We start from the raw sequence: 23,613 nt of genomic DNA on the forward strand, positions 1-23,613 counted from the left end.
TGACCACGAAGTAGCTCAAGTCTTCTTCAATCTTGATCAAGCCATTCTCCAAAGCTCAGGGGCTTCAGCTCTCATAGTTATACCCCTCAATGGCTTTGACGTCTTTGTGCTCAAGGGGCACTGACCCCTGTTCAAAACAGTTCTGGGTGCCTCCCTGCCAGTGACACCTACTTCCTTTGATTAGTGGGGGTCTGGATTCTCAATCACTCAGCAGGAAATGGGACAATTGTTTTATAGCAGCAACCGAGGCCTCTTCACCTGTAGGAGCTACACCTCCCCCTACACTCCAGATGCAAGTCAGCCTGTTGCTGTCTCACATCCTCCCCTGGGTCAAGACGTTCCCCAGATCCTATCGCTTTCAAATCCAAACAGTCAATCCACAACCAGGCAGAGACACACAGAAATATTAGAACACAAAACCCAGCCACTTCTAAAAGAGTGGCTTATAAAAACACAATGCAAAAACCACCTTCATAGAAAGATGTGTTATTACATTGTGAGTTCAGGCATACTAAACTTCACCTTTCCATCTTAAGCCTTTCGGAAGATAGGCTGGAAAACATATTACACAGCCTTCTCATTCTATCCCATGGGCAAGATGGCCTTTCCACAGTGAAAAATAAAATGGAGATTATTTCACTCTCAGGACATGGCACACAAGACATTCCCCAGTGTTGCAGGGATTCTGCTTATGTACAGAACTATGCGCAGGAAACCAGGACCTCAGAGAATTGTGGTGTACCAGAAACTCCCCTCAGAACCAAGAACCCCTATCCGACTAGCTTAGTGTCCCATTCGTTAGCCGAGATTTAGCTCGGCGGTCCCAATGTATAGACAACCCAGAACAAGCGACTTAGATACTCTCAGGAGTGGTGGGAATCCGAAATAAATACCAGTTGGTAGCTATATATCAGTCCACAGACAGAATAACAAAGACACAGTAAAGTTTAAAGAGTTTATTTTATAAACCTCGCGTCCTAAGATGCAGGACTTTGGTTAACACAAGCAGACAAATGGTTAAGATCAGAACCATCAGCATTGTTACAATACCATAGAAAATGAAAGGAGCAATCATAATAATCATGACAGTGGAAAGCGACCACCCTCCTTTCTCTAGCAACTAATAGGTTACTATTAGACTAATAGAAGGTCTCTTAGGCTTGCATGGGGACCCCATACCTTATAGATCAGCTTAGTGGAATCACATCACAGGATCAGCTAGGCTCTCCCTCCTGCAACAGCTCTTCGTTTCGAATGTAACAGAAAACATGCTGCTCTGCAATATTAAAGGACTCGTCTTTCAGGTATTGGCAGCTGTATGTATGTTATGGCTAAGAAGTGGTACGATCAACCTGAACACAACAACCTGCACCGTCTAGTGACCCAGACTCGTTCTTTACACGGTGTACAGACCAAGGTCACTGCTCACTGTTAAGGATGTTAAACAACAGACGGTTCTCATGTGAAGCAAAGTCGAGTCAGCAGTTCTCGAATGAATAACATGTAACAACAGTGTCGCGTGCAAAAGCAGCAAAAGCGGCAAGCTGGCTTTCTAACAGCCGACGAGGTTATGCTAAGTTAGCGTTGTACATAGGGAGTGTTTAACCCATACTACACCCCCCCTTGATCGGACTACTAACCACTAGGGGCGCACTTATCAAGAACGCAGAGTTCAAGTTAGAAAGAACGGAACCAAGGGCATGAACTATGAGTCCATATAAGGTAAGTGTAAGTTTGAAAAGAAAAAAAGTGTCAAAAATAGAAAAATGATGTCGTCAGGGAAAAAAAACTATGAAAAAATGGGGAAAAATGACATCAATGGATGCACCATGAGTTGACCAAGACAAAGAGTCAATCCATCAAGGTATAGGCGCAATAAGTTGCAACAGCCTCCAAGAGGAAATCATTGGAGCGTTCCGCAAAATTATCCGCCATCCAATCCAGCAAGGGAAAGGAACACACGTGTTCACTCACAATTGGAGCTTCCAGCACCACACGAGGACAACAGGAAGGTTCCTCGACATAACTTTGTTCCAGCAAGTCAATCGCAGCCTCTTCAATGGCCCAATTTCCAAGGACTCCATGTGCCGCACCCAAGGCCATAAACCCGACACCAGAACATTCAAACTCATGAGCCGTTAAGGGGCCCATTAGTTGACCAAAATCCGGGACAGGTGACACCGAGTTTGACAGGCATAAATCCAGAGCCCACTGGAATGGACAATCCAGGCAGTGAAAGACTGGTTGCACACAAGTAAAGAAAGGAAACCGGAAGGACAATCCATATGCGACACTTAAGGTCGCCAGGGGTAAGGTGCCATAGTATTCAAGCATCCGGTTACGCAAATGTAACCGGGGCATGTTGTCTCAGTACGCAAGTTGCGCAGCCATTGCGTAGTACGCAAACCAATAGAAGTATTCCAGCTATAAGGGCGAGAAGCAAAGGGAGACCTCCGAAGACGCTGGAATAAATAGAATGAAAAAATGCGGGAATCACACCAAAAATAGTTTGAAAGGAGGTCACGAGGCCGGAGCCCACAAGTTTAAAAAAATGAACTATGCCAGTCGTAGACGAGGCATTAAAGATAGTCTGTATCAATGTTCCAAAATGGAAGGGGAGGTCAGTATTCAAAAGCGCCTGCACCTCTGTGCGGGTGTTTGCCACGTGAAGAAGAAAGGTTTCACGGGACGAAGTCAAAGCGACCTCCGTTTGAGACAAAAGAGCCCTTATTCTGCTCATCTGGTTGAACTCTGCGCTCAAGGTTGGAATCGAAGGCCAGATAGAAACATCGAGCCGGCCATGCGGGGGTGGGAAAAGGACATTTTTACAGCAAACAATACGCTGTGAAACAGTCACTATGTATGGTATGCCCTTTAGCATCCCACAGCAATCCTCATTATTTAAAAGCAAATAACTACCGTTAGCAAGCAGCGTGAAAGAAGGGGTTATAACCGGCACCGGTATACCTTTCAGGACGCAAGCCAAATTAGGAGCGTGTACATTGCAAGCACCCTGTAATTGTATGTGTCTACACACTACAGAATGATCAGGGGCAGAAGTGCATTCCTCACCCTTCAAATAAACCTCTTTTCCCTCCCGCATGCATCTATATGTGAACGGGAGCGACCAAACTTCGTGCAGGAATGCAGTACCAAGTTGTTCATATCTGCCAAGAGCATAATGTTTCATGTACGAACTAAACTTAAAAAGCGGAAAAGGTAAAGTGATTACTCCGTGGATAAGCCACACGGCCGAATTTAACTCAGCAATAGAGAAAGGCAACGGTTCTAATTTCTCAATGTGCAGTAATGAATAAGTAGCATCCTTCATGGACATAAACTGTTGTTTTGCAGTTAAATTAAAAGGGAGGAACAAAGAGGAAACACTCATGTAATCCCATGGGACCTTCCCTTCCTTTAACGTTTGTAAAGTCCATGCAAACTGCATAACAGAACACAACTGATTCTGGCCATGACACAATACAGACAAATCATTCTGCACAATGTCTACGACAGATGAAACAATATTATCCAAAGTGTAAATTCTAGAAGACAAGGTGTTTATACTATTATCAATCACAGCCAACACTTTTTCCATATTGGCCTGGTCAATAGCACGTAATCTGGACACAGCTTCAATTTGCGACATTTTCCAAACTTCATTGTAAATAGCATATACCCATCTTTTGGACCTGCCTACTGCAGGACCCTTAATAAAATCATTCAGATCAATTTTGTCGTTTAAACGTGACAAATGAAGTTTAACAGATGCTAATGTGGAATGTTGCAGCCATGACTGGCATAACTTACCCACAGAGTAGGTAGTTACAGTGTGTGATGATTCAAAACGAGGATCTACCCTGACTTGAGTGTACCCAGGTGCCAAGGCTAAAAATCGACGTTGACAGGAATCTGAACCAGTTTGCCATACCAACCACCCATCAGGATTAAATGTTGAAACATTAAAGGAGGTGTTGGAAATGAGGGACTGCAACCTAGTAAGGGAAAGATCTGTGTGATTACCCCAGCCGCGATAAGCACCCAGATCCGGGATCGAGGGGGAATTCAATTTTTTATATGTGGCCAATCCAAAACAGGTTGTCTGAAAAATAGATGAATTCAAAAACAAAATGTGGTTTGGGATAAGACAGGCGCGATGCAAAGCTTCCGTTCCCTGAACCTGCCATGGCTTAGTACCCCAAACCGATTTAAGATTGATAGTAGCTTTCCATAGCTCATAGCCTCCGATAGCCAATTCGTCCATAAAGGACTTAGAATATAACAATTTGGTATGTGTCAACCTAACCTTAGAGGCGGTCTCAGCTGCCACTTTAAAATAAAAGGAGGTCGGACTAGACACACTCAAATCCGAAAAATATGGGAACTTATTCACTAATGTGGCAGAACTGCCATAATAAGGGGCCGGACAGTGTTCCCATTGTGTGTAATTAACAAAATTACGAAAGGTATTTGCTCTGTGTAGGAAATGTGTGCCATAATGTTTGTAACAAAATTGTTCACCATAATTAGCAGAATTTAAATACAAATCTTCAGCATCAAATGCAGCATAATATTTTAGATCAGAAAATAGTGCTTCTATTGCTTGTACATCCCAATCATCTGATCGGATATTCTGTTTAACTACATCACCCATAGAAACACGAAAAACATTAGGCACATTAATCACTTCGGTAGGTCCATGAATTTGAAATTTAACAGCATCCCAAGCGATCCCATCACGCACAGGCCAGGCAGTAATGTTCACAAAAGTCTGGTCCCTTTTCATAATGTGTGATGAAGAATGGGGGGCCAAAGTTCCATCAATTAATCTAATCGCAGATCTTTCAGTCAGGTAGTGTCCATTGATAAGTTTAAAAAACACTACCACAAAGCCAATTGTCATGAAAAAAAAAATACATATTAGCACCAGCCAGATGTAAGTCCATGGTGCCACCAAAAAATGTCTCTTGAACCAGGCAAAAAATATAGAAATTTTGGAAGGGGCAGTGGAAGTCATTAATTCAGTGTCAAAGGAAGAACGTGACTGGGTAATCGCTGTCGAATGTAACAGAGGCAATGGGACACCTGCAGGATAAGCATACTCAGGATCATCAGGCAAACCACCAGCCGTAGGCGGCATAGAAGGAGCAGTAACTGCATGCATCTCAATGGCAACCTCAGGCATGATGTTCGAGGGTGGCACCACAACAGAATTTCGCAGAATGGAAGGGCAAGAATTGAAGGTGTCATACTATGGAGAATCGGCCACCCGCTGTAGCTTGACATTGTCAATTGAGATGTACCTGTTATCCTTGTGACCAGGAAGTGGAGGTAAAATAACTGTACGTGTACCCTGGACTCCAAGCACCGGGACCGGTGCACGATAAGAGGGGCCAAACTCCTTCTTGGTCTCCACCTTCTCACGGACCAAGTCACCAACTCGAGGTAGCCAGCCGACTACCGGAATCTGGAGCTCAGCTTCGCATGTAGAGGGTACGTGTTCCTTTGCTAGAGTGTCTCTGGCTTCTTGAAGATTCTGCAATACAGCACAGTGATCATCTAGGTCAAAAGGCGCGGCAGCCGACGCCATGTCTAGACCCTCAAGGTCCGGAACAAACATTCGTCCTCCAAAGAGCATCATGTATGGGGTCCGCCCACCCAGAGACCTTCTAGGGAGATTATTAAGTGCACGTTGCACGTCATACAAGTGGGTTAGCCAGCTTCGGCCTGTACCTAAAACCCTTGCTGTCAAAGATTGCTTTAGGTCACGGTTCATTCGCTCCACAACACTATTGCCCTCAGGCAGGTATGGAGACGAAAATTTGACTTGGACCCCCAAACTTCTCATGGCTTCTTTGTAAGCCCTAGAGGCAAACGCAGGGCCCTGGTCAGAATGAAGGGTACCACATGCAAAACTCCCAATAAAGACACGCAAATCCTTGATGACAGTCCGGGCATCAGCACTCCTTTGCGGCCACAACCACAGAAAACGTGTGCACGAATCCACTGCAACTAAGATGTACTTGTACGCAGTTTCAGAGGAAAAAGGACCGCAGTGATCTAAATAAACACACGCAAGTGGTTGATTAGATATATACAGCTGCGTTTGTGGTGGACGCGCGGCAGAGGAAGGTTTAATCCGCTGGCAAATGTCACATAAAAGGACATAAGCTCGCACCTGTTTGTACAAACCGTACCACCAGTAACGTTGCTGCAAAAGAGATACAGTAGCCGAAATGCCGGCATGCGCAGACGCAACACCTTCGTGGGCAGCTGAAATCAGAGATGGTCTGCAGTCTGCATTGGGAATCAATCTGTCACCAACGTCGTTAATCCTCACTAACGGGACGTTATCAGGACTTAAGCGATAATGGTAGCGAGAAGGGAAACCTTTTGGAAAGCCTGTCCCTGTCTCGGACGCAGCAATAGCTGCCAAGATGTCATCATCAATCTTAGTTTTGGATCTTGTAACTGCTGCTACTAAATATGCCGCCACTGCGGTTTTTGCTGCCTCGTCAGCCAAACTGTTACCGACAGCATGGACACCAACCCGTTGGTGACCAAGAGTGTGAATTACATTCACGAGGGGCAAAGCTTCTTTAAGTTCTGCCACTCGAACCCAAAGTGTTTTGTGCTTTACTGTGCTACCTTTCGAATCACGAAAGTCATTGTGACTCCAAAAGTGTAGATTCTTGTTGTATGATTGAACACAATAGTACAAGTCACTCACTATAAGAGTAGTGACTCGAGGATCAGCAAACTCCAGTGCAAGCACTAGAGCCCTCAATTCTGCTAACTGCACGGTACAATCACCCAATAACTGCGTATGCACGACATCAGATTGGAACTCACCGTTCACGAAAGTACCCACCACAATTGCGCAGGCCGCTGAATAGGCGTGCTTTGATCCAGTTGCGGGTTGCGCAGACCCATCAGTGTAAATGACACAATGGTACTCCTCGAGCGGGCGCAAAGTCAGAGGAGCCGGATGAACAAATTCATACTCCAAGAACTCCTGTGTCTGTAATGCCACGTCAAAGATATATGTGACGTCAGGCGAGGTCAAGGAGGTTGCCCATTGTATCCACCTTGGATGCAAAGCCTTAGAATTTGGTACACTGGCTTTTGTGACCGCCTCAAGGGCAGGGTACGGTGTTACCACCAGCATGTGCTTCCCCTGTGATAGCGCTCGCTCTTTCAGGATCGCCATCTGAACTGCTGTCAGTACTTTTTTGACAGCGGAAAAGTGCAGCTCAGCCGAAGTGTACAGATGAGATTTGTAGGCAATGGAGACGGTGTCGCCCTCATTGAACGTCAAGTAGGTGAAACCCACTGCACCCGGTACGATTCTAATGACCAGGTTAGTGTGGTTATCACGAGTTTGTAAGAATTTCGAAGCAAGAAGATCAGACTGCAAAGATTGCAATGCAGCAGAATGCTCAGGCAGCCAGCAAGATTTGGTAAAAGTAGGTTGTACCAAGGCATAAAGCGACTTGATACGATGGGCATAATCAGGAATGTAGGTACGACCGAAATTCAGAAAACCCAGCAAAGATTGCAATTTCTTCAGTGTCGTAGGAGCACTAAGGCGTGCGCATTTCTCAAGGAATTGCGGAGCCAAGCCTCGACCCTCATTATTGAGTTCGTACCCCAAGAACAACACTGTGAACTCGGCAATGTGGGACTTCGCAAAGTTGAACTTGTTACCGAAGTCTGCAAACATAGTAATTATGTTATCCACGCGAGCAAGGTGTGGAAGCAACTCGTCGTCCGTTAGGCAGATGTCATCTACATACGAGTATGCTTCCGGGTCAACCATCTCCAAGAGAGAGACCGCACGAGCAGCAAAGACCCCGGGGCTATTTTTATAGCCCATCGGGAGCCTTTTGAACTTCTTTTGTTTGCCACCCGAGGTAGACGCCGTCCACTCATAGCTATGAGGGGACAGATTATGGCTATAAAAGCCATTGGAGATGTCAAGTGTGGTTTTAAACCGTTTTCTCACGAGACTATCGACGAGAGCTGAACTGTGAGTATTTTGTACCACACATGTCCGGCAGTGTGAATTTAAGTGCCGGTAATCCAAAACTAGGCGGTACGATCCGTCAGGCTTCGTCACAGTGAATAAAGGATTATTCATGGGTGACACACGTTTCAATTACTCCCTGATATTCCAATTGTTCAAGGATAGACGCGACGTGAGACCTAGCCTCACAACGCATGGGATATTGGGGCTGTGGCTGGGGTTCTGACCGCAACGGAATCGTATGGTTGGGAGAAAATTTGTCCCAGCCCACCTGAGTACGGTACAATGCAGGTACACCAGATCCTATCGCTTTCAAATCCAGACAGTTAATCCACAACCAGGCAGAGACATACAGAAATGTTAGAACACAAAAACCCAGCCACTTCTAAAAGAGTGGCTTATAAACACACAATGCAAAAACCACCTTCATATAAAGATGTGTTATTACGTTGTGAGTTCAGGCATACTAAACTTCACCTTTCCATCTTAAGCCTTTAGGAAGATAGGCTGGAAAACATATTACACATCCTTCCCATTCTATCCTGTGGGCAAGATGGCCTTTCCACACTGAAAAATGAAATGGAGATTATTTCACTGTCAGGACATGGCACACATCTTAGTACATGTCCTACCTTTCACATGCACTGCACCCTGCCCAGGGGGTACCCTAGACCTACCATGGGGGTGTCTGATGTGCATAGAAAGGGAAGAGTAAGGTCTGGCAAGTGAGTGCACTTGTCAGAACAACATGGCAGTTTAACAAACTGCGTGTATGCACTGCAATGGCAGGCCCGAGTTCCCATTTGCATTACCAGCCCTGGCACGCATAGTGCACTTTACTAGGGACTTTACTAGCAAGGGAAACATACCAATCATGGACAACCAATTTCCATTACACTGTATACAGGGAAAACATTTTTAGCAGTGGCAAAAAGAATCTAAGTTGGCAACACCGTGTCAAAAAAAAGGTCTAGGGGAAAGCAAAAGGTTTAGGGAACTTTATCCAAAAAGGGCCAAGTCCTACAGAGACTATGTCAAGAGGTAAAGACTTTGTTTGAGATGTGCCTGCTTGTTGTATCTGACTTGTGCTATAGCACAGTTGGTCGGACATTATGCCTAAATCTTGATTAACCACAAACAATGATTACTGATTGACAATGTACTTTTCTTGGTGCTTTTTGCGTTAAATCTTTGTCACTTTGTTTTCATTGTGATTATTACATTTTACTCTATTTTTTTAAATTGGAATGGGATTTGTATTCTCTTGTATTTCTGGCTTTTCAATGTTTTGCCACTTCTCAATAATTTCTACTCCCTGTTTGGAGATTAATATTTATGAAGCCGGAATGTTTACATCTCTGGCTAAACCCTTCAAATGTTAAGAGTGTTTGAAATCAAAATGTCAATGAGTACATCAAGTGATTATTTACTCACAGAAGTTAAAGTGATCAAACAAACATGTGCCTCATTACAAAATAACATGGATGTTCATGTGCTAGAACTTGCTTTGAATGATGAGAGATCTGTTTTCCTGTGTATGGATCTGTAATCTCTACAAAATAATATCCATAAACTATCATCTGAAGTAATTATACAGTGAGTAAATTAAACTGTTGAGTTGATAGTTTACAACTCATAAACAAGTAACATTTACAAACTGAAAATAAATCATATTGTTAGATTTATGAGACTGCATGCCTTCATGTCTCAATAGAGACTTACAAGAGCCTGGTGGTAGATGTGTGGTGGTGAAAGCCCCCCTTCCTCATCACAGTACTTAGATGAGTATGACTAATAAAAAGGGTGTTAGAGTGTCACTTGATCATATGCTATTGATGTAAGCAAATTTCTACCATTTAAGCAGCTTTTTCTGAAAAAGAATTTCCTCAAATATGAAATTGCCTCCCGTAAATACATTACTTTTAATGAGTGAAAAACAAAAGATAAATTGTTGTGTTCTTTCACATTTTATTGATTGCTTTATTTGTCCTTCCAAATTTCCAAATAAGTATGCCTTGAATGAATGAAAAACATATAAATGAATGAACATATATACAGAATGCTGTGACCACACCGAGGCATCTTTAGACTTAATTATAATTTATAATTAAATCTAAAGATGCCTCCGTTTGGTTACAGTATTCAGTTTTTGCCTACAGGTTATAGTGTATAAGCTGTAGGCAAAAACTGAAGTGTCTCAGTATCAGCAGTGAAAAGCTAGGTTTTTCCATCTTCCCAAAAAGACATTAACAACTGACTTTTCATGAAGACCAACCCTCTTCTCTTTTCCGGTGGTATATTATGTGCTGTTTATAGCTAAGCTCCCTTTCATATTTTCTTTACAACATATGGTCTTACAGTGACAGTCTTCTGTACCTATTGACTTGATCAGACCATTGCTTTTTATTGCTAACTGTTGTTATAAAACCCATATTATCACAATAATATGACTTGTGTACGATTTGGGGCTAACGGATGAGGGATATTGACCTTTGACCCTCAACCTCTACAGTATGTACTGTGCTCTTTGGCATGATAAATACATGTTTGGATTCCTCGATTGGCATGATTCTTTTACAATGGAGTGGCTATGTTTCATGCATATATTGCATATGTATTGCATGTTTACCTACTAGAAATATGTGATACCTGCTTTTCTTTTTATAAGGTAAATGAGACTTCAATAGGCTAGTAATCTCTCCAAGTCCGTGCACTTCCCTCACTTCTTCTAATGCTCTTATTCTCACAGATGTCATGTGGTTGAAAACACTTGCTTCGTTTTTGGGCAGAGAGAACTGAATCATCCAGAAATAGGCATTTTCAATAGGGGTCTGCAAAATTAGCATAATTTGCTTTTGGTTGATTACTCAAAAGTACAATAAAATGTGAAATTATATATAATTACACAAAATGCTAATCGATCATTTCACGCCACATTTTAACACAAAATGTGCCCTTGCTCCAATTTGTGACACACGGACGCATTTAAACATGAGAACAAAATGCACATTAGTCTCAGGGTAAATATGCACATTTACAGAGAAACACTGGCACACATGCAGATTAACAAACCAGAGGCAGAGATACTCCTCCCGGGTGATTCGTTTATTTTAAAGTCATCTGATCGTGTTGTTAAAATTACATCTCGCTATCATGCCACTGACATGAATTATACCTAGCATTTTATTTTTATGGCCATCGAGCGTCCCAGTTTAAAGACGTGGGCAGCTGTGCACGGGGTAGAGGTTGCGTTATCGCAGATTAAACCACAAAGCAATTAAAGGCAGAGCAGCCCGGAGGAATGCTTACATAGCGTAACTGCTTGATGTTTGCCTGCTTGCAGCCCTGCAATCTGAGCTTTGAACCCTGCTTGCACAATGGATCCATGAATACCGCCCAACAGTGCGTCCCTTCCTCATAGTGCAGAAACATTTGCATCAGCATTGGCCTGCGAATGGACCAGGGCAAAGAATAAAATAATTGCTGTTTCAAATTAACACCAAGCAAGGGATGGCACATATTTATTATCTCCGTTTTATAAATTAAAGAAAATCAAAAAACTTAAAGGGTGGAATTCTTGAATTAATATCAGCCTTTCGTAATTACCCAACACAGTTCATAATTTTTGTAGACTATGCTGTCCCACTCAGAGACCAACAATGTGCAAATCAACCTTGATCCTGCTGCTGTAGGAACAATCTAGCCCGAAATGCAATGCCATTTTACATCTAGATGGAAACACAAGTAACCAAAGACCGAATCCAGCCTCTTTGGGCCTCATCAGCGAGGCACACCTTGAGCACAGGACCCGCACCTGTAAAATGGAAATGCCCTTTGCCTTTAGAGAACCTAACTTAGTAAAACAAAAAGGAAATTGGAAGAATGAATTGTCCAGAGCCACTCAGGCAAGTACTTCTTTTGTGTCAGTGCTTGGTGGTTCTGAAATAACTTGAATTTAACAGTTCACCCATGTCCGAATTTATGGAACACATTAATGTCAGTTCAGGCTAGATCGTCCTTTTTGTCGTAGGACCAAATCTGAATTACATACGGTTGACCCTTGCTAAAAGTGTCTCAGAGAGCTTACAAGTAATGGATTGGGCTGGGGTTCAGTGTAATTACTAGTCTGAGAATCAGAAAACATTGTAGCCATGGCATTTTTCTTTTCACAGATTAGTCGAAGCTACCATGACGACATATTAATAGGTTAGAAATTCTTTCAAACGTTTTAAGAAATGTGTGCCTCACTTTTAAGAAGAGTTCAAAACCTAGCTTTTAACTCAATTCCTAATGGAGGTGAATGGGGGTGGGAGGGTGGTATAGAAACTGCTAGAAGGGAAATAGGAGAGGTGAAAAATCATTGTTAAAACAGTGAATGACAACTGTAATTTGAATCACTTGTTGCAACACATATCTGATCCAGCATCCCAAAAAGCCACTTTGTTTTCTAACGCTCTTAAGGTAAGGGGAAACAAAACATGTACATTAAAACATGCTATTATTGAACTATTTGTTACTAGTCAGTGGTATAAAGAAATATATTTCAAATATTTGTAAAGAGGAGGATAATATTCCTCTGTTGCACAAAGTTCATTTGTTGGATGTATAGTGTGTCTAACACTTGTAGCTTTTTGTGGGACATGTCTGTCCCATGTGCAGCAATTGAAGCTCTCCTTCCTCTTGAATTTTGCTCGTTTCAGGTCTATCTGTCAGCTAAAGGATACTACAATGACAGCCGGACATATTTTTCAAGCACTGTTTGAAAGTAGGCCCCCTTCACTTCCAATAGTCTTTGCATGTTGCACTTCTTGTCAAAATAAGACATGATTTTTGGGCACCATGTCCGACGTTATGATGGTCCATTTGCTCCCTTGAACGGTAGAGATAATCTCTTTTCATAGATGGTTTCTACCCTCTGTGGGCTAATAGAATTAGTATCCAGACATCACAGACATGGACTTTAAGGAAAGGGAGGTAACTATACCTCATAATTGGTACTTGATTTTCTAAGTGATGGTGACATTCATTGTTGTGCTTGTCCAAAGGTGGCCTTGCAAAGGTAATGGGAGCATGGCAAAGCCACCAAGAACTGATCATAATATAGTTTCCCCCCTTATCAATAGCTTGTGTTGTCAACTGGTATCCACAAACAAACCTTATAGGCTGGTCCATCATCATAACTCACGATGAGTATGTGCTGATTGGTTATTTAAGGTTAAAATGGCAGGCAACTATTGTGAAGTTTAAAAAGATTACAATTAGTTTTTGAACGGGAGCTAAAATTAGCTTGCTTGCGAGGTGAAACAGGAGTTTCCCATGTTTAATATTCAATTACTACCTTGTGAGACATTACTTTGAGCCAAGAAATCACTGTATTCTGTTTTTCTAAGATGCTGAAACTTAGAGCCTAATATGTTGTTGGAAAATGGCCCTCTCTGAATGGTCACCCCAAACCTTTGCCTTCCTCCTCTCCTTTATCTGACTTTTTTTTTGTTGGCTTTAGGACTCTGCTTCTCCCCTAAAATTTGTAACATTGGTGTATACACAATTGGCATATTTAAGTCCTCCCTAAACCAGGCCCTAGGTAGCCCTAAGGGCAGAGTGCTTAGTAATTAAAAGGTAGGACATGTACTTTTAAGTTTTGCATGTCCTGGTAGTGGCAATCACCCAAATTCATTTTCACTACTGTGAGCACTACTCTTCTCCTAGGCTAACATTGGGAATTCCTTAAAACACTTTAAAGTTGTAATTCCTGATTAAAAAGGAGTGACATCATAATGTTTCATATATTTGGAATGGCAATGATAAACCCTCTTTAATGATAAAGTTGGATTTACATTACTATTTTAGAAACGCCACTTTTAGAAAGTAGGCATAACTGCTCTGTGTGTCTTGCAGCCTGTCTCCTATACATGCCTAAGGTTGGTGACATCTACACTTTGTGCATTCCCTCTGGACAGCCACAAACACAGGAAGGGTGGGTGTGGCAGAGACTTCATCTGCATGCTGATAGGTCTTCCAAGGCAGAAAGAGAGAGGAGGAGCCTACACTTACACCTGAATAGGCAGTGTCCTGTTTCCGCCACAAAGAGCTCCTTACCCCCAGATAATAGTCTGGATCTAGAGCTGGGAAGAAGGGGGACCTGTGCACTTCGAGGGCCTGCTATGATGTCACCCCCATTTCGAAGGCACAATCGGTTATAAGTACTGGGCCTTTGACCCTCCCAAGAGAGTATATTATTGGACCTGTGAAGTACTCTGTCAGGAGTAAAGACTGCTGTATCACATGGGTTGCCACTCTGCTTGACTGCTTCTCTGGAAGTACAGCTTTACTGCTTTGATGTTCTGCCCTGTTGATCTTTGCCCTGCTGAGGACAAGGACTGGATCCATCTCACTTGAACCCAGAGGGACTCCAAGAGCTTTCTGGCTTTCCCACTATTTTGAAGCCTCAGAGCCATCAAAGACTTTCTTCAACCCTGCAACAGCACCTGGACTCTGCCATCTGTGAGTCCTGCCCTGCCAAGTGGTGCCCATAAAGTCCTGGGTCCTTGGATGGTGATTTCCACTGTGTAGAACCATCAAAATCAATGCAGTGATGAATTTATGCCGATCGGAATCAACGCATTGCCTTTTGACACTGACACAGGAGCCTATCGACAACATCGCTTTGATGAACAGTGCGGCTCGGTGCAATGGACAGCACTGCTCAATAGCAACACAGCACAAGCATCGTAAAGGGGTTCGTCGACAAAGCCTTTACTGCCTGTGCAGACTGAAACTGATGCATTAAGTTTGTGAGATCTACGCTTGCTCCATTCAAGGTAGTTTTGTAATGGGACCAGCGTGAGTCATGTAGCCGGCTGCCCTCCATTGTGGTGAGACTGAACTTTGGATTTACCCCGGTTCAGCACAGCCTGAAGTAATCCCTAAGTGCTATTTGACTCTAAGCACTAGATTTTGATCTATTCTTTACAAATTCATAACTCTGGTTCTACATATTGGAGTTTTGTTATTTTGGTCTTGTTTTATTCATAGATATATAATCTTTTTTTCTAACTCTGTGTGGACAATCTTTCTAGTGTTTTCATTGTACTATTGTGTGTTTGTGTGTGTGCATGTGTGTGTGTGTTGTGCAAATATTTACACATTGTGTCTTAAGATAAGCCTGACTGCTCTACCCCAAGCTACCAGAGGGTGAGCAACAGTTTGCTGTTAGTGTGTGTCTAGCTTACCCTGACTAGAGTGGTGGGTCCTGCTTGGACAATGTGCATTCCTCTGCCACACAGAAGCTCCATTTCTAACACAAGTCCATGCGGACGACTTAGCAAATATACAAGGAGACATAGAAGTAATTTAAAGCAATATATTCCATGGCCAATCCACAGATCTACAGAACCGACTACCTCCATGCAATTATAATACAAATAAAGCAGACCCTGTATGGCTTGCTCTGGTGCTTACAGGCCATCCTTGCGCTTACTGACTTGCCTTGGAGGTCAGGGTAGCAGCTCTTTTGTTGCACACTGTCTATTTAGTTAAATGTGCGAATGGCTACTTACTGAGGTATTTCAGAGTGTGTTACCTGGCTCAGAGGAAAGGAAGTGCCAAGAAGAGCGGTGTGGCATCTCTCGGGCCCCCAAACTGCAAGATTTTTACCTGACCCTTGGCCACTCACCATGGAAGTGGCTTCCTGGGGAAGGATTATTGTGAGTTTTAGTTGTGTCTGCCATGGGGAGCAGAGTGCACAGCATTAACCAGTGCTCATCTTTCACTGTGCCTAGGTCTGTGACATGACGAAGCTCACACTGTGTGTGAGTCATGCGCAAATAAATCTGCTTTGCTCTGCAGGAAAAATCATGAACATCATTATTTCTACACCTGAAGCAAGCAGATTGCATCTTCCATGCAGCCACAGTCTAGAAAAGCAAGTGGATGGTAGATTTAAACATCATCCTTGGGGCTTCTGTTTGTGAGTAGCCACGGACCAGTAGTTTTCAATGACCTGAAGCTCCACTGTATTCTGACAAAGAGGGAGTTCAGCTAAGCAACTGAACTATTGTGACCCAGAATAAAGGGGTGTAAGAAACTGAGTTATTGGTTGAGGGGGTGGAAGTCACTAAATTAACCTATGCTTAACCATCTGGTAGCTTGGCGCAAAAGTAATCTAGTTAATGTAGAAGCAATGTGTAATCTATTTATGCAGCACACAAACAGCAAAACAGTGAAAACAAAGTACAAGAAAAATCCCAAACCAATTTAGAAAACCTGAGTAATATTTAGCAAAAACTAAATGACACTAAAATTATCAAAATCCAATCAGTACAATCAGAGATATTTTTAAAAAAAGTTTTTTGTTAAAAATAGGGCCAGACATCGCAAAACACTAACTGTGGGTACCTGGTCATGTTGGACCCAGTGAAAGTCACATGTTCAGTCCAACCTAGATGGAGTACAGGCCAGGTACAGGATAAAGTTTGACCCGCTGAAAGTTGTACCTAACGTTTATGATGCAAGGTCTGGGCTGTTTTGCCTACCATCTTCATCCCTTCTTTTTTGCAGGGCGTAATATTTCCCTAGTGGACTTTCAGTCCTCACACCGGTGCCTATACTGGTCTAAAACCCACACTTGTATCTGGAAGGGGACAGATAGAATACTGCTCCCATCCTGGGGTGGGGATATCGGCACAAAATTTGAGTTAGGGGCCCGACCCTTTTGTTTTAATACAACATTCCCTGATGTCTAGTGGGCTTTCTGCCCCTCTACAGAGGGCTAGATTGGGGATACACCCCATCTGATCCTGGGAGCAGAAAGGCTGTTGTGCCCAAGGAGTGTGGGGGAAGCAGAGTCTCATGCACAGCGGGCTGCTCCCCCTGAAAAAAAAGCTGGCATCTAATGGGCATTCTGTTTCACCTGAGGGGAAGGTTAAGGATAAATATTCCAGCGACCATGGAGAAGAAATACTCCTGCGCCGTTTCTGGGGTGAGGACATAGCCCAGTACCTGGTTGGGCTATACCACCATTTTTTGGGGGCTTGTTTTTTCCTTTGTTGTCTAGAGGTTTTTTCAGCCTATTCCGGGGGTAAATTGGGGTAAACTCTTCAAACCAACCGACATTAGGGCAGAAAGACTGTTGTGCCCATTCTGGGGTCGGGTTATGGCCTGATGACTGTGTAGGCCAGGGTCATACTCATATTAAAATGGCAGTGCCTCTCTTTGATACAGCAGTGAAAGAAAAAGAAAAAATGTATTGGGTTAACATCGCCATTTTTGTACCCAATAGAGAAAATGGTCCAAAATGCATAAATGATTGAAAACAAATTATGTACAAAGATCTCATTGCTCAAGTCCTCAGCATGTCCAGTAAATCTGGATGATGTCAAATGATACAGGGCACCAGGAGAGTGTGCTGTTTGTCACCCAAACATTTTACTTTCTGGAACTATTTCTAAATTGCAATTAATTCCAGGGTAAACATCCAAGACAACTTGAATGGATGTGGAAGGATACTTGACACTTATGATGATTTTGCCTTGCGGGGGCAGGAGAGATTGTTGAAGTCTCAAGACATTTATTGAGGTAAAAACGATGATTAATAATAAGTATGTAGTATGAAGTACTGATGAAAAACAGTGGGACAGAAGACAAAATAACACCATTTTGTCCTATGACAAATAAGGGAGATCCGAATTCTCGTATGAATATCAATAAGCTTTCTCTAAAGCATATGTATTTGAATAAGGCGCAGTCAAAAAGGTCTGAAGGGTATAGTCTGAAATTCTTAGTAGTTGCATATAACCATTTACATTCTCAAGAGGGTCTCCCAGTATATTTATTGCAAGTTCAGAATATACAATACCGTTACGTATTTATTTATTTGAGTTTTATTTAGTGCTGGCTAGACCCGGAGGTATCAGAGCACTTTACATAAGGTTTATATAGCGCTGGCTAGACCCGAAGGTATCATAGCGCTTACTAACAAGATTCAGTTTCAATCTTTTACCTTTCATGATTGGCTATCCAGCAAAACTTTTCTTTTTTGCTGACTTGATTCCGTGCGCTTGTGATGGTACTTCCATTCAATCCACCTTGCATTTCATGTTTTTCTGTACATTTTATGATTCTCCTAGGAAACTATTTTTAATCCTTATTTTTAGAGAACATAAATTCAGTCAGTGTAGGCCAGTGTTGTTGTTTCTACAAAACCTACACAATCCTGGGATATGTTCCGCAGTTGCCTCGTTTATTTGGCAGTCATTAAAATTACGAAAGCGGGAAATTCACTGAATAATGATTTCCATCGATTTTTTAAGTTTCACGCTGCCACTCGATTATGTATGTCTTTCATGGTCCTTTTAATCCTTGCTTTGTCAAGATGCAATGTGACATTTTTTTAAAATCTTTTCTTGAACTGCTGTTATTCCTTGTATTTTTCTATCTTTGCTGCTAGTCCTTGAGCATTGTATTGATGATTTTATACATACTTTTAATTCCTTGCTACTAAAGATGTAATATGATATGTCTTATTCATATATATATTATCTTATTCTAATGTGTGCTTTTATCTGTTGTGCTTCTATGCCACAGACATGTGCAGAAATAAAGCTTTTTTGATTGATTGATCGATTGACATTTAGGTATACCCCAGAACCCATAATTACCATTTGACAACAACATTGAGAAAGCTTTTTTGCACATCACTCCACTGCAATGCGATATAAATACTTGCCCACCCAGAAAGGACACATATGTGTGCCTGCTTCAGCAGTACATTAAATACTATGAAATATTAGTAAAATGTATGCATGCAAATCATGTTACACCATACAAACGACACATAGAAACATGTTATATAAACACTCGCCAACTTAATATAAAACAAGGCAGTTAACAAACATGCTGCAGCAATCATAATTAGAAAATTCAGTGCTTACATGTCGAGTGTTTCATAACCATATTTTTTGGTATCTAGGCTACTTCAAGTGCAGGAGAGCAAAGGAAGAAAGCAGGCACTGTGACATGCACATTTTCTTTAAATCCAGCAAAAGTAGCATCTACTTAAAGCATGCTTAGCTGAAATAATAAGCCCTCCATAAGTTTCAGCTCAACTTATTTAGTCATTGTCCAGTACTTTGTAAGGATCCATTTTCTAGGGAGGTCATGTTGACATTGGTAAATAAAATATTGACCAAAATATACCCCATGCATAAGGTCCCCACCCCTACACCAAAACAGGAGAATTGTGGGAATGCACACTATTTTTCACATAAACGAATTCTCCAAGCATTCAAACATTGTGAATTCCACAAATCACAAAACAGAAGAAGAAAGAACAATAGAAAATATCTAGTCCCAGATGTACAAATACAGGTAAACCGATTTCCTAATTGCGATTATATCCAAATAGCAATAAGGAAATCAACGTTACCTTAGCAATTCTTGACAAATTGAGCTACCTCATGCATAATAATGAGGTAGATCGCAATTTGAAACCCATTAGGAATCACAGCCATCACAGGGATGGTGGCCTGCTAAGGTCAGCAGACCACGATATTTGTGATTGCTTTTTAATGCAGTCCGTTTTCCGTAAAGAAAAATGGGAAAAGTTTAAAAAGAAAAAAGTAAACTTTGCTGTTTAATCTTTTACGATTAGGCAGTGGTCAATGGGACCACTCACTGCTATTAACATTTTCTGTTTAACATTCAAGGGACCCCTTCCCCTTTGCGAATGGTCTTCCACCAGTTTAAAACTGGTGGTAAAGTATTAATGATTTGCATCCGGAATTACCACATTGGATTTGGTAACTTGTTACCAAATCGCAATTTGCCTTTTGTACATTGTGAAAAGCTTTTTTGCGGCTGCATACTGCCCGATTCTGCAAATTGGGTCAGCAAAAAAGCTTAGCATGTCTGGCCCTTAGTAGCAAGGAAACTCACGGCATCACTTGTTAGAGCACAAGCATACTGTAAAGTACCTTGATGGCATCAAAAAAGAAATAAGCTGGATACTAGTTTTACCTATGACTGGTGATAGTGTTCCTACTTCCATGATTGTGTGCTCTTATTTTGTTCATTTAAATTCCATCACTTCTTGTGCTTTTCTTGTGTTTGTTTCTAGTGGCTTTCAGTTATTTTGTGATCCATGTACAATGATGAATATCTTAATAGGGAAATAGTAGCTACTTTCCTTGTGTTACAACTGGGCTGCCCAATAACCTGCATCCAACCACTTTAATATTCAGCAGGGCTCCAATAATCAGTATAACTTGGAACTCTCTGTAGGCTTTCGTGCCATTTTGGTGTGGCTTATCTTTAACGAGCTCTTTGTCATTTTGCATAGTGAGAGGCCTATAGACAACAGAGTGAAAGAATCTCAGTTGTCCTTCACTGAATGAGACCTTAGAACTGCACATTATATCATTGAGTGCAACTTTCTACGGGCCTAATTAAAAGATTGGCGGTCCATAGGACCGCCAAACTTGTGTTGGAGGTGTGGTGGAGTTGGGGACTTCCGCACCAGTGGTCCAACCGCCATATTATAAGTATGGTGGTTGGACCATGAGAGAACTGCAACAGCTGCCAGGGATCTGTGATCCCGGTGCAGCGGTCTTGAGGCCACAATATGCTTGGCAGGACTGCTGCGACACTGCCAAGCATATTATGAGTTTCCTCACTGCGACCCTAACCAGAGCAGTGAGTCTACATTTAAAAGGGTGGTGGTCAGGGAACAAAGTGGGCCCTAAAGGGCCCCCTCTTTCCTCAGGCCTATGGGATGAATGCGGGGGGCACATGGTGTGCCCGCTGTCTGCATGCACCCCCTTTGCTGCAAAGTATAGGTATAAACAACAGGAGTAAACCCATATACCTAGTTGAGTTCTGGGTGAGGGAGTATAAAAAAGAACAATATCTCAACCGGTATCATTGAAAAGACTGGTAATTAGGCATGAACAAAACATTACAAGACCCTTGCTTGTTCTGCAAAATTTCCTGTATTCATCAAAATACATGATGCCTTGGGCACATTCAAATGAACTATGAGTCTCCCTACCTTCCTTTTTTGTAATGTTTTGTGCATGCCTAATTACTAGTCTTTTCAATAATACCAGTTGAGATATTGTCATTTTTTATACCCCCTTCCCTGCACAGCATGAACTTCACAGTCCATGCGTGGCAGCCCATATCCACACAGCCAAAATCAATCGGGCCCTAAGTCATAATCGTGTCATTTTAGACACTCATGATTCTTTATACAATCCACTTTGTATATCTGTTATCGTCTGATTGGGTCTTTATTGTTGGGCCCTAGGGAGGCCTGATAAGCTGACAGACGAGACGAGGAGCTGGAGCTATGACCACTCTCCCTGCCTGAGTCTCTTGAGATAAGACTGATGGAGGGGCTTAGGCACCGGACTTCCTGAAGCCTGGCCGCTCCGGACCAGTGTGCAGTTGAGAGGGACTGTGCGGAGCTGAGTGGAGTGAGTGCCCCCAGCCCAAATCAGACAGGGGTTAAATCCTGTGGGGTGTTGCTCTCAGGTGGAGGCGGCCCAAGAGGGGCCCAAAGAGTAAGTCAGTGAGGAGTAGAAGACAGGGTGAGGTAGCAGGCCCCCCCTGAGGCAAACGAGACTCGGGAGTGTGGAGGAGAGCTCTTTCCCTGTAGCAGTTGGCCACACAGAGTGGGAGAAATTTGCATGCCCAGAGGCTGAAGTGGGCCCGAGTGGATGAGCTGACGACCAACTTTAGGGGGCACACGCCTGAGGCCCAAGTCCACAAACAGTAGAGAAGGACTGTGTGTGGGTGGTTGAGGACAGCCCATTGCCAAAATACCCGGCAGGGAAACCTAAAAACTGTGACCTTCCGGGGATCCCGTCACCGGCCAAACACATAGTGCAGCGACAACTGGCTCAAGACAAGTAAGCAGCCCGGAGAAAGGGGAAAAAGCCTGGGCACTCATCAATCAAGTGGCCTGCAGCCAATTGCAAGCAACAGAAACCACCCTCCCGGGCCACTCCCTGCACTGATCAAAACACTCTAGCGGCACAGCAGAAACAGAGGAATACTGAAATCTCGCACCCCAAGGAATCCAGCAACAGTAACCCAACTACAGACACCACCCGCTCAAAACATCAAATACCTGCAAACTGTTATCAAACGCCAGGATTAAGAGAAAACGAGGGGGAAGAGGAATAGAAGATATCTGTGAAACCCCCCCCTACCCCATATAAATAAAGGATGGCAAGAGACAAAGTTCCTAAAACATCCAAAGAAGGTAATATATGCAAAAGTGTTACCCACAGGAGACAGAGGGAGATCCTCAGGGACCGCCAGACAACACAGCCCTCCTCCAAGCGATCCAGCCAAACTAGAGGTCATCTTTCAGGGCAAATCTCAATTTTCCAGACTCCAGACAAAGCAGTGGCCTGGATTGAGGAGTGTCCCCCCTCAAGGCTGGAGACAGGAGATACTGGCTCGACTCATAAGGACACTCCAAAAAGACCAGATCCCAAGCGACAAAGGGAAAAAAGGAGACGTCTTCCAATAGAAGTGTGAGGAACCCCCCTCGTACAAGGAATACCTCACCGATACAGACAGCGACCACCCGCTCCTTAGAAATATTAATTGCCTGGAAAAAACTGAAAACCCAGAGGCGCTCCACTAGCGGCCTGGCAAGACCATTGATGAAGGCTGAGATATGGGCTTAGCCACAGGAAGAAGAACAGTAACCGGCTGATAAGCCCACTCAGATACTTGTACACTCAGTCTATCTGGGCGGACTGATCTGTTTGAGTTCAATAATAGATTAGATAGGAAAAGGGGTGGGAGTACAGACCTCTCAGGCAATACCTGCACCAGGTTGTCATGTTGACAGTTTGGGGGATGGGCGTGGAAAGTGGGAGAGCATTGGGTGGGGGGGACAAGTTGAGGGAACAAAGAATTACAGATAGATTAGCAGTTACGTTTTGTCCCTTTTTTTCAGTCAGCAGTAGGAGATTCAAAGTCACAGGTAGGGACAAGAGAGAAGAGACAGGAAAAAGAGCCCTCCCAAACTTGGAGAGAGAAGGAGAGTCTCACACATAATAGGTGAGGGAAGATACACAGCATTGACATGGAACATCAACAGATTAGGAAATAATGTCAACAGATGGCCAGTCACAAGGTATCTTAAGAGGCTCAAGCCCGATATTATCTTCTTACATGAGACTCACTTAATGGGCACACACTGCGCTTTTTTGGGTGGTGGGATATATACCACACACACCCATGCAGGCTTTTCCTCTGGAGCCAGAAGGACTGTGCTGCTAACTAAGAACATACCTCCCTTTCATATGACAAAGACCTGGAATGACCCCAGTGGGATGTTTGTGGCTGTCCAAGGCACATGGTGAGGGTGGCGACTGACACTAATTAATGTCTATGCTCCACCACGACTACAAAACCAGACACTAGATGCCGTGGCTAAATTCTTATTAGAATCCAACCCTTCTACACACATAATTGGTGGTGATTTTAATGACGTGAGGGACCCTAGACTAGACCGCATGTGCATAAACACCAGGACCCACATACCCACCCCTCTGGCCGAGTTTGCAAAC

At 43.0% G+C, this 23,613-nt stretch overlaps 1 protein-coding gene across 2 annotated transcripts in view; it reads right to left on the bottom strand.

The window, feature by feature from the left end:
• Positions 1-23,613, bottom strand: part of PLPPR5 (phospholipid phosphatase related 5) — a 1,037,368-nt gene that overhangs the window by 390,007 nt on the left and 623,748 nt on the right. The window lies entirely within an intron of this gene.

The sequence above is a fragment of the Triturus cristatus genome, chromosome 4_2 (genome assembly GCF_964204655.1).
Source record: "Triturus cristatus chromosome 4_2, aTriCri1.1, whole genome shotgun sequence".
Lineage (NCBI taxonomy): Eukaryota > Metazoa > Chordata > Amphibia > Caudata > Salamandridae > Triturus > Triturus cristatus.